Source organism: Fundulus heteroclitus, chromosome 1 (assembly GCF_011125445.2).
Source record: "Fundulus heteroclitus isolate FHET01 chromosome 1, MU-UCD_Fhet_4.1, whole genome shotgun sequence".
Taxonomy (NCBI): domain Eukaryota; kingdom Metazoa; phylum Chordata; class Actinopteri; order Cyprinodontiformes; family Fundulidae; genus Fundulus; species Fundulus heteroclitus.
In genome coordinates this window covers 2,246,452-2,256,541 of record NC_046361.1, presented here as the reverse complement: position 1 = coordinate 2,256,541, position 10,090 = coordinate 2,246,452, and positions in this window count along the sequence as shown.

Sequence of the window (10,090 nt, the reverse complement as noted above, 5' to 3'; positions counted from 1 at the left end):
AAACTGCATCACAATAACAAATGTCTGCATTTGCAAATTTCTTTTCAACAAACACAAACCAAGACCATTTCCTATTCTAATAAGGCTGTTCACATGTGAGGTGCAAAAAGTGTTGCTGCTAAGCAATTCCACCAGTATAAAAAACGCAGGGCTTTGAAAAAGTATTCACACAACTTGAACTTTTTTTTTTTTTTTTACAACTACAAACCTTATTGGATTAATTGGGATGTTGTGTGGTACATATGTTTGGTAGTGCAGACAAAATGCTAAACTTGTTAAATTGATTGTCTGAAACATGTGGAATGCATTTGCATTCAGTGTCTAAAAGTCAATGTTAAGCCCATCCTAGTTTTGCTTCAACTACAGCCTCACATCTAAGGGATACTCCTAGTCGCTTTCCACATCTAGAAACTGACGTATTTGCCCATCCGTCTTTCCGAAATAGCTTAGACTCAGTGAGATAGCATGGAGAGAGGCTGTGAACCTCAGCTTTTTTATTATTGTCCCACAATGGGGAAAATTTGAGTTTGACAGTGGCAACACAATTATAGCAATAAGAAAAATAGAGCAAACCGCTCTAATCTAAAGTTAGCTCTAAAGAAACACCAAGAGTAGACGATAAGGGTAAATACCAGAGTAAATATTGCACAAAGGGGGAAAAAAATATTTTTGAGAGGGGAAAAAACTCCAGCCTATTTAAATAACACAATAATACAATATGCAATATTTACATAAAGTACATACAATATACAATATGCATGGTAGTGCAGCAACATCCCAGCTAAGGTGTGTGCAAGTTACCTTAGTATTTGGGAACAGTGTAAACAATTTAGGTCTAATGCTGCATTCAGACCAAACACTTTTTAAGTCAAAATCGCCTCAACTTGGACGCTTGTGCACATAAAAGTCAGACGAGCTGTCTGGAGCCTCTGACTAAGCAGCTCCTGTTGGTAGGAGCTGCTCTGTTGGACTCTCTGTAAAATTGCGGATAAAATCGAGAGAGTCGCTTGGCTTTATGTATTGAATGAAGAAAGAGAACGTTGTCGTCAGAAACCTCTGCGCCGTGTCTGAATTCACCAGATAATTGAGTCATTTTGAGTTTAGTGGGTTTCTCCACCTACTGCAGGAGCTGCACTCAGACGAGGGTCGCTTTCAGTGCTATTTACGTCTCACCTGAGGCCAGTTTGACAACCTGCTGACCCCCATGGATTCAATTCAATTAAACTTTATTTATATAGCGCCAATTCATGAAACATGTCATCTCGAGGCACTTTACAAAGTCAAATTCAATCAGATTATACAGATTGGTCAAAAATGTCCTACATAAGGAAACCAGTTGATTGCATCAAAGTCCCGACAAGCAGCATTCACTCCTGGAGAAGCATAGAGCTACAGGGAGAGTCATCTGCATTGTCCATAGCTTTGCAGCAATCCCTCATACTGAGCAAGCATGAAGCGACAGCGGAAAGAAAACTCCCCATTAACAGGAAGGAAAACCTCCAGCAGAACCGGGCTCAGTATGAACGGTCATCTGCCTCGACCCACTGGGGGTTACAGAAGACAGAGCAGAGACACAACAAGACAGACAAAAAAGCACAGAAGCACACATTGATCCAGTAATCTGTTCTACATTAGATGGTAGTAGCAGGTGAGCCGTCTTCTCTGGATGATGTCACAGTTAACAGAACACCAGACCCGGTGTACCTACTATGAAGAAAAAGAGAGAGAGCAAAAAGTTAAAGCAGAAATGACAACAGTCATTTCAATGTAATGCAGTGCAAAACTAGAGAACAGTAGAACTCAGTAGAGTGAGAAAAATAGACCCTGGACAGAATGTTTCTAATTTTGGCGATATTCCTGAGGTGGAAAAAGTAAACTCTAGAAACCTGTTTAATATGGGATTTAAATGACATGTCTTGGTCGAAAATAACACCAAGCTTTTTTACTTTATTACCAGAGGCCAAGTTAATGCCACCCAGATTAAGTGATTGGTTAAGAAGTTTATTTTTTTGAGGACCAGGTCCAGAGTTTACAACTTCTGTCTTGTCAGAATTTAAATGCAGGAAATTTAAAGTCATCCAGCTTTCGATGTCTTCAAGACATGACTGCAGTCGAAGTAACTGATTGGATTCATCAGGATTTATTGATAAATATAGCTGAGTGTCATAAGCATAACAGTGGAAATTAATCCCATGCTGTCTGATAATTTTGCCAATCAGAAGCATATATATAGTAAAGAGAATTGGTCCAAGGACTGAACCCTGTGGTACTCCACAGGTGACCTTAGAGTTTGAGGAAGATTTATTATTAACATGAACAAACTGGAATCTGTCCGGTACAGATAAGATTTAAACCAGCCTAATGCTTTCCCCTTAATCCCTACAGTATGCTCAAGTCTTTGTAGAAGAATATTGTGATCAACTGTATCAAACGCAGCACTGAGATCTAACAGGACAAGTATAGACACAAGTCCATTATCTGAGGCCATGAGAATATCATTAGTGACCTTCACCAGAGCTGTTTCAGTGCTATGATGAGCTCTGAAGCCTGACTGAAACTCCTCAAGTAGGTCATTACTTTGTAAATGTTCACAAAGTTGATTAGCAACTACTTTCTCAAGAATTTTAGATAAGAAAAGAAGATTAGATATAGGTCTGTAATTTACTAACTCGTCTTGATCAAGAGATAGTTTCTTAAGTAAAGGTTTAATAACAGCTACTTTAAAAGCCTGTGGTACATATTTACCAAGGATAGATTAATCATGTCTAAAATAGGGCCACTGATCAAAGGGAATATCTCTTTAAACAACTTGGTTGGGATTGGGTCTAACATACAGGTAGAAGGTTTAGATCAGGGGTGTCCAACTCCAGTCCTCGAGAGCCGGTGTCCTGCAACCTTTAGATGTGTCCCTGGTCTGACACGCCTGAGTCAAATAATCAGTTAATTAGCAGGACTCTGAAGAACCTGACTGCATACTGAGGAGCTAATTGTGCTATTTGATTCAGGTGTGTGGGGCCAGAGAAACCTCTAAAAGTTTCAGGACACTGTCTCTCGGGGACTGGAGCTGGACACCCCTGGTTTAGATGAAGCTAGAATTTTAGATAGCTCAGAAAGCTCTACTGCTTCTAAACAGTTCAGACATGCCATGCCTGTATCTCCAGCCAGGACAACTACAGGTGCCCTATTTTAGCTGAAGAGCATCAGTCTCAGGTTAGTGGGCATCATTCAGGAAGCCTGATGTTAACGTTTATCGGTGATAAGAAGTAAAAATATATTTTCCAGTCGGAAAATCTGCCACTACATCACATAGCGGGGTGTCTCTGATTGGTTGACATTCTCGAGGTGCTTAATGTGTGTTAAGCCAAAAACGCAACAGAAAATGTGTGGAAAGCTTCAACAGGCGCTGTGTGACGTCTCGAAGCCCCGTGGGGCCTGTCCACCTTAGACTTTGCACGTAAATCTGATGCCTTGACACTCAAAAAAGCATTTTTCTCTGAATGCAGCATTAGTACTCTACGTCTGGACTGTGGACCGTTCTAGCATGAAAATGTGTTCACAGTTTCATAACAACTCTATATTTATGGTTATCATCCTGCTAGAATTGTCCGGTATTTAGTCTCAGCCACCTTCATAGCAACATTGGCCACGTCCCCTGTCCCTTCTGTTCTACTCATACTTAACAGAGCTCTATGAGATATTAAAAATGTTGAGATACTGTTTTCTGACCTAACCCTGTTTTAAACTTCTCCAGACCAAACCAGCTGGGTTTAGACTGGGATACAATTACACACAGGTGGACTTTTCTGATCAATTGACATCTGTAGGATTGATAAATCTTTTTTCTGTCTTGGAACATTATTGTTGTCAGGAACAACAATAATGTTGAAGCTGAAATTTCAATAAAATCCCCCATTATGCCAAGAAAATGAGAGAACCAAAGAAGCATCTATCAACTGTTAAAAATAGCTACAGCAGAATGTCGACGTCATTCTGTCAGTGGGATGTGTGTTACGGGAAATTGTGAATCCACCAGAGCACAAAGCAACATCCATGAAGAGATGGAGGAGAGAGTTTGGTGAGGAAGACCTTGACTGGCCTGCAGAGTCCTGACCTCAACCTGACAGAACACCTTTGGGAGGAATTGGAGAGGAGACTAAGAGCCAGGCCGTCTCGTCCAACATCAGTGTCTGACCTCATAAATGTACTTCTGGAAGAAGGTTGAAAAATTCAGTTCACAACCTTGTGGACAGCTTCCCTGAAGAATTGAAGCTGTTCTGGCTGCAGGGGTTCAACCAATGTAACATTGGGTTAAGATTGGGAGGTCACTAAAGGTCATATGTGAGTCAAGGCAGGGGAGCAAATACTTTTGGCAAACTAGTGTATGCTCCTACTCTCATGCTTAGATGGCAGCCTGTTTCCATCCCATGACAGAGTTTAGGTAGTCTTGAAGAGTCTAATAATAGTTTGTCAGATCACAATATTACAATTATGTTTCAGACTTAGTTTTCTGCCCCATTGTCAGAATGAAAGAAATCTAAAAAAGGCAATAAACATTTTTTGTTTTTTGTGTATAAAAGGTGGTTTTAGTTCAATTGTGTATTGTCCTTGCTGTATATTTATGCTGCATTTTTTTTTTCTTACTTAAACACCACACAGCCATTCATTTTCTGATAAATTTAGAACATATTATTGGGAACTCTGGGATTTTGAAATGTAAACTTTAGAGTAAAATAATAACCTGTTTCTGAATGAACAAGTAACCGGCTGGGAGCCCTGAATAGCACTTCTGTGCACATGCTTTTGTTTTGTTTGCCAGACTGTTTTACATTCTTGGTCCAGCTCTGATTTCCTTTTATTCAGCTGTTTCTGTTTCTTGTAGCCAGTCTAAGTGGTTTATCAAGTATCAGTATATCAACAACTCTCCAAGCTTTCTGAAGGTCTTTAAATAGTTTTCTTTGAACTTTGGCTGTTTTCTTCCCACAAATTTACGTCCATTAACTATTTTCAGAGGAAAGGTTTTTGTGTGCATCTTTAAACTCTGATCAATAAATCATTCCGGATTAAAATGACTACTTGACTCCAAGGGTTACCCAGCGTTGTAACAATATATAGCCAACAACTTAACAAAGAACTAATGTTATACTGAATCATAGCGCCTTGGTATTCATCTGCCCGACACTGAGAGACAATTTGTCTTTTTATTGAATTAATAAAATACCCCAGCTTGCTCGGCAGAAAATAAGATTTAGCTCCAACAAAGTCATTCAGTCGGCTCTAGACCAGGGGTCTGCAACCTTTACCATGCAAAGAGCCATTTTCTCCCTCGGTCCAGCTGACTAAAACTCGTTTAGAACCACAAATATTAACTGATCTTTTGGAAAAAAAAATATATATTTTCTACAGTAGGAAATGTGTTGTCTTATCTAAAGAATTGCCATTTTATCTGCATTTTAGGTTTTAAGATAAAGAAAAAGAAAATGGATTCATTTGTCAATCGAATGTTATTTGTGTAGAATAATGTATATATTTTTTAAAAACTTAATAAGACACACACATCTGAAAAAAAATTACTGCTACTTTTGTTGTGAAAATTCGGAAAATGATTCCATGACAAAACTGAATCTGCTAAAACCTGCATCAGCTATATATCTATAGTTAAACACATTTGTTGGTATTTATCATTTTTAACCCCAATTGAGAAAGTCCCAAAGAGTTTCTGGAGCTGCAGGTTGGAGACCACAGATGCATTCTTTCTTGATTCCTGCGCTCTTTTACTGGGTACTGTCCATTTGCTGAGCACATGCTTTGTTTCTGCTCTCATTTTATTTTTTAGGCCTCATGCTGCTTTTGTCCTCAACATGTAAAATTTCACCATTTTTTAAGCAGAGGTGGCACAACATTAAAGGCCTTATCTAGCAGATAATTTGGTTTTTCCTAATTCTAACTGATTCCTACATACACATACGGACATGTTCTGTCTTATTCATTTCTATACTGTATGTTTTACAGATCTAAAATGTGCAGATGTTGAATAAAATGTGTAACCTTGTATGAAGTCTTATTTCTTTAACCTTTTTCATTTTGCTATAAGAGCTGACTGAATGTCCTCCCAGCTCCAAATCAATCAATGGACATGTCACAGGCCGTCACATTCACTGCACAAAACAACTAGAATAATACTGAAAGTCTGTATAATTAAACATACGGATGAAAGCAGATTTGCTCAATTCCAGAATGAGCTTTGTTTTTTTTTTGAGAATTGCATTAAATTTCTTCACGTACAGTAGTTTGGACACTAAATAATCTTGGTGTGTGCTAGCACACTGGATGTTATCTCACTAAAAGCACACTAAGCCTTTGTTAGCCTTTGAATTAGCAAGTAGTCCTTCAGTCTGGGGAAACCCAGCAGGCTTTGCAACTTCATAGATGGAGGCACTTCTCGAAAACTGCTTCCTTATGAAAAATCAACAAATAATCGTAGATATCAGGAACAGAACCTCCACAAGTCTGTTTCATCCTTAGGTACAACTCCCAGAAGTCTGTTGGGCCCATGCTCGTCTGTTCAAACAATTATATTCAAAAACACAAGGGACTGTCAATCCGTCATGCCATTTATGGAAGGAGATGGGTTCCAGAGATGAATGTGTTTTGATGTGAAATTTACAATAACAATATATATCTGTGAAAAAACAGAAAGGGTCAATAAAAAGTTCAAGAGGAACAGTTTTCCTTACTTTTGCATTCTAGCCTATAATGTAGGTTAATATTACATTGTTACATCCTCCCAACCAATCACAATCGCAGACCAGGAACACTGTCACCAAGCTCCGCCCCCTTCATAGAGTTTATAGAACACGTTCTTTTTTTTCAATTTTAAAAAGTTGCAATTTTGGTAAAAAGTTGGTTGAGTTTGAATTTAGTGTTTGTGTGTTTTTTGTCTAAAAATAGGTAATTAAGGAACAGCATCAAATGGGCAGGGCTGCACTTAAATATTTTTTTAATAATCGATATTGATCATTGTGATTTCTATTTTATCAATATTCTTTTTCTCTCTATCATCCAGCCCGAAAACACACGCAATATAGACACATACTGGGAGGAGGACGCCATCACTCCAGAAGCAACATAAGAGTTTGCAAATACTCTGCAAATTCTTTGGAAACATGTCCTGGGCTCTGAAAATTACAGTGTAACAATACAGACTATTGTTACACTGGGGGAAAGAAAGAGAGAAGCTTTCAAGCGCCAAAGAATGCATCCCTGTGCTGAAGTACAGACGTGTTAATGTTGAGTTATGGGGTGCTTTGCGACACGAGTGACTGGTGCACTTCACAAAGTAGACAGATTACAAGGAAAGAACAAGATGTGGAATTACTGAACAGACATCTTAAGACGTCAGCCAGGAAGTTAAAACATGGGCACATCTGGGTCTTCCTGATATAAAATGACTAAGCCCAGCGCCAAATTAGTCACAGTCAATGTTGTGAAGAGAGTCACAAAGCACTGATCTCAGTCCTAGAAAATACATCATTAATGTGGCCCTGAGCAAACAGCGGAAGGTTAGGTCAGCCTAACTGACCTACAAAGGAAAAGTTTAATCTGACTTAATACCAGACATTGAGGAAAAAAAATGATACGTGCTTTTATAGTGTGAATATATATATATATATATATATATATATATGTATATATATATATATATATATATACATATATATATATATGCTTTCGTATTTCCCCTGTGATTTTAGAGAGTTGTTGGATAGCTGACACTAAACCGTTAGTCTTGACTTTTCGCTGCAGTGACACAAAGATGAAATAGATCAGTCCTCAGTGTTTCTGAGCCATCAAAACTGGCCATCCTTTCAGTTTTTCCCGTAAGAAGCATTTTTCTGACTCTGCCAAGTGTGAATACTCCTAAAGTCTGTTTTGGTTTCCTTCTCCTTATCACCAGAAGCTTCTAAGAGTTGATATTTTTAGCAGCCAAGTGTTGGGCTGCTTTCATGTGTGGATGCAGGTCTGTTGAGTTTCTGTTCAGTCCAGGATGAAGAAGTCAAAGTCACATGATCAGTAGTGACACATCTGAGTCTCCCTGCCTCCTCCTCCCCTCCTCCCCTCTCTCCTGCCTCTTCTCGGGACACGGAGCACTGCGTGCATCCCCTGCTCATCACATGTCGCACAATATTCGCCGTCCTGAAACACTTGCACCCTACTCATCTGTCATTGCTCCAGTTTATTTTCCCCTACTGGGGGAAAAAATCTGGCTGGCTCTCACTTCATTTGCTCCAGTCCTCTCGTGCTCTATTTTTTCCTCCTCTCTCCATCTCTTCGTGTCACCCCGGTTTGACTGATACCTTCGCTTCTTTCCACTCTCCTCTTTTTGTTATCTGCGCTTCTCCTTGCGTCGTCCACATTTCTTTCCTCTCCCTTCCTTCTCCCGCCTCCTCTCCCCGTCTCCCTAATGTTATATTAATAATGGAGAGGGCGCGTGTTCAGCCACACTCCATGAATTAACCATCAGATGGGAAGGAGTCAGAGGAGAAAGGAAGAGGAGACCAAACACGGATGGATGTAGGAGGAATGGAGGGAAGAGGAGAGGAGCTGAGCTTTTCTTTGTATCACACTTTGGCACCTTTCACCCCGTTCGGATCGCCTCTCCTCTGCGTGCTTCTGATCTGCAAACACATCACTTCAGCCTTCACTCTGGGCTTGAGGGGAAGTCAGAAGGTCACACACACACATACACACACACACACAACCAGCTGTGTGCACAGGCATGCACATGTGTGTTTGTATGGAGAGGACAGTTTAGGATGTTGATGTTACATCAGGCCTGCAGTCTGCCAGGAGACTACCCTTGGACTGATAAAAGCTCAGCAGCCTCCAGACTGATTTTAGACATCAGCCGAGCACTTGTGAACGCCTAATGCACGGACAATGGATTGAACGTGGACGCGTGTGGAAGGACTGAGGGGAGGGGCAGAAAGAGCAGCGGGCATGATTTATTATCCATGTAAACGGAGAAGACGAAGAGATGCAGGGATCTTCAGGCAGAGCAAGTGATCAATGCCTCCATCAAAGGCCTGTGAAGCTCCAAGTGGTGGAAAGAAATAACTTTTATTTTATCTTTATTCTTTGTGGATCAGGAAAAAAAAAAAACATCTTTAGTAATATTTATTGCTTGTTTGTGAGACTCTCCCTTCATCGCGCCACATTATTTTACAAACAAATAATCTCTGTAGTTTCACTTCCTGATCATAACTGAGCAGCGAAACAATAAGCTAGATCATGCGTCAACTTAAAACAGGACAAAATCAGCCACGTCAAATGAAATGTTTTATTGTACTTTTCCAAAAGTCCAAGTGCTGCTCATATAATTAGAATATCATGAAAACGTTTTTTTTTTTCAGTAATTCCATTCAAAAAGTGAAACTTGTACATTATATTCATTCATTACCCACAGACAGATCTATTTCAAGTGTTTATTTCTTTTAATTTAGATGATTATTAGAGACTTTTGACCAGGAGGTTCATCATCAACCCTGGTGGGATAGAAGATGTTCATTGACGGACACTCCAGGAGTCCCTGGCTGAACAGAGCAGGCTCCTGGAATTCATGGTATGGAGTCAGTCCAAGGAAGTTAATGAAAACAATGTGCACTGAACTTAAAAAGATAGACTAGAAGAAACTGAATTTATTATTATTATTACATTTATTCAAGCGCAGCTGTCTATCCACAGTCAGGACTCTTCCGGACAGCAACAGACTGGCTCTTCTTTGCTCTCTCTCAGGGGTAGACTCTCAATGTACAGAGCAGGTTGATCAATATGATTTGCAGTTGCTGTGGCCCCTGGCATTAAGGAGTCTGTTGAGTGTGTCCCAATATTCAGCTCTTCATCAATACAACAAATGATTTTTACAGACGTGGCTAATCCATCAGCTGGATTAGCTGGATTAAATTAAATATATGATAAAAGTCCGAATTGTCAAAAGTAGGATCCTCAGTGTTTTATCTTCTCCTGTAATTTAAAACATGTATATAAATTCAGTGTTTGCTTTTTGTTATCAGGTTTTAGACAAAGGGAATGT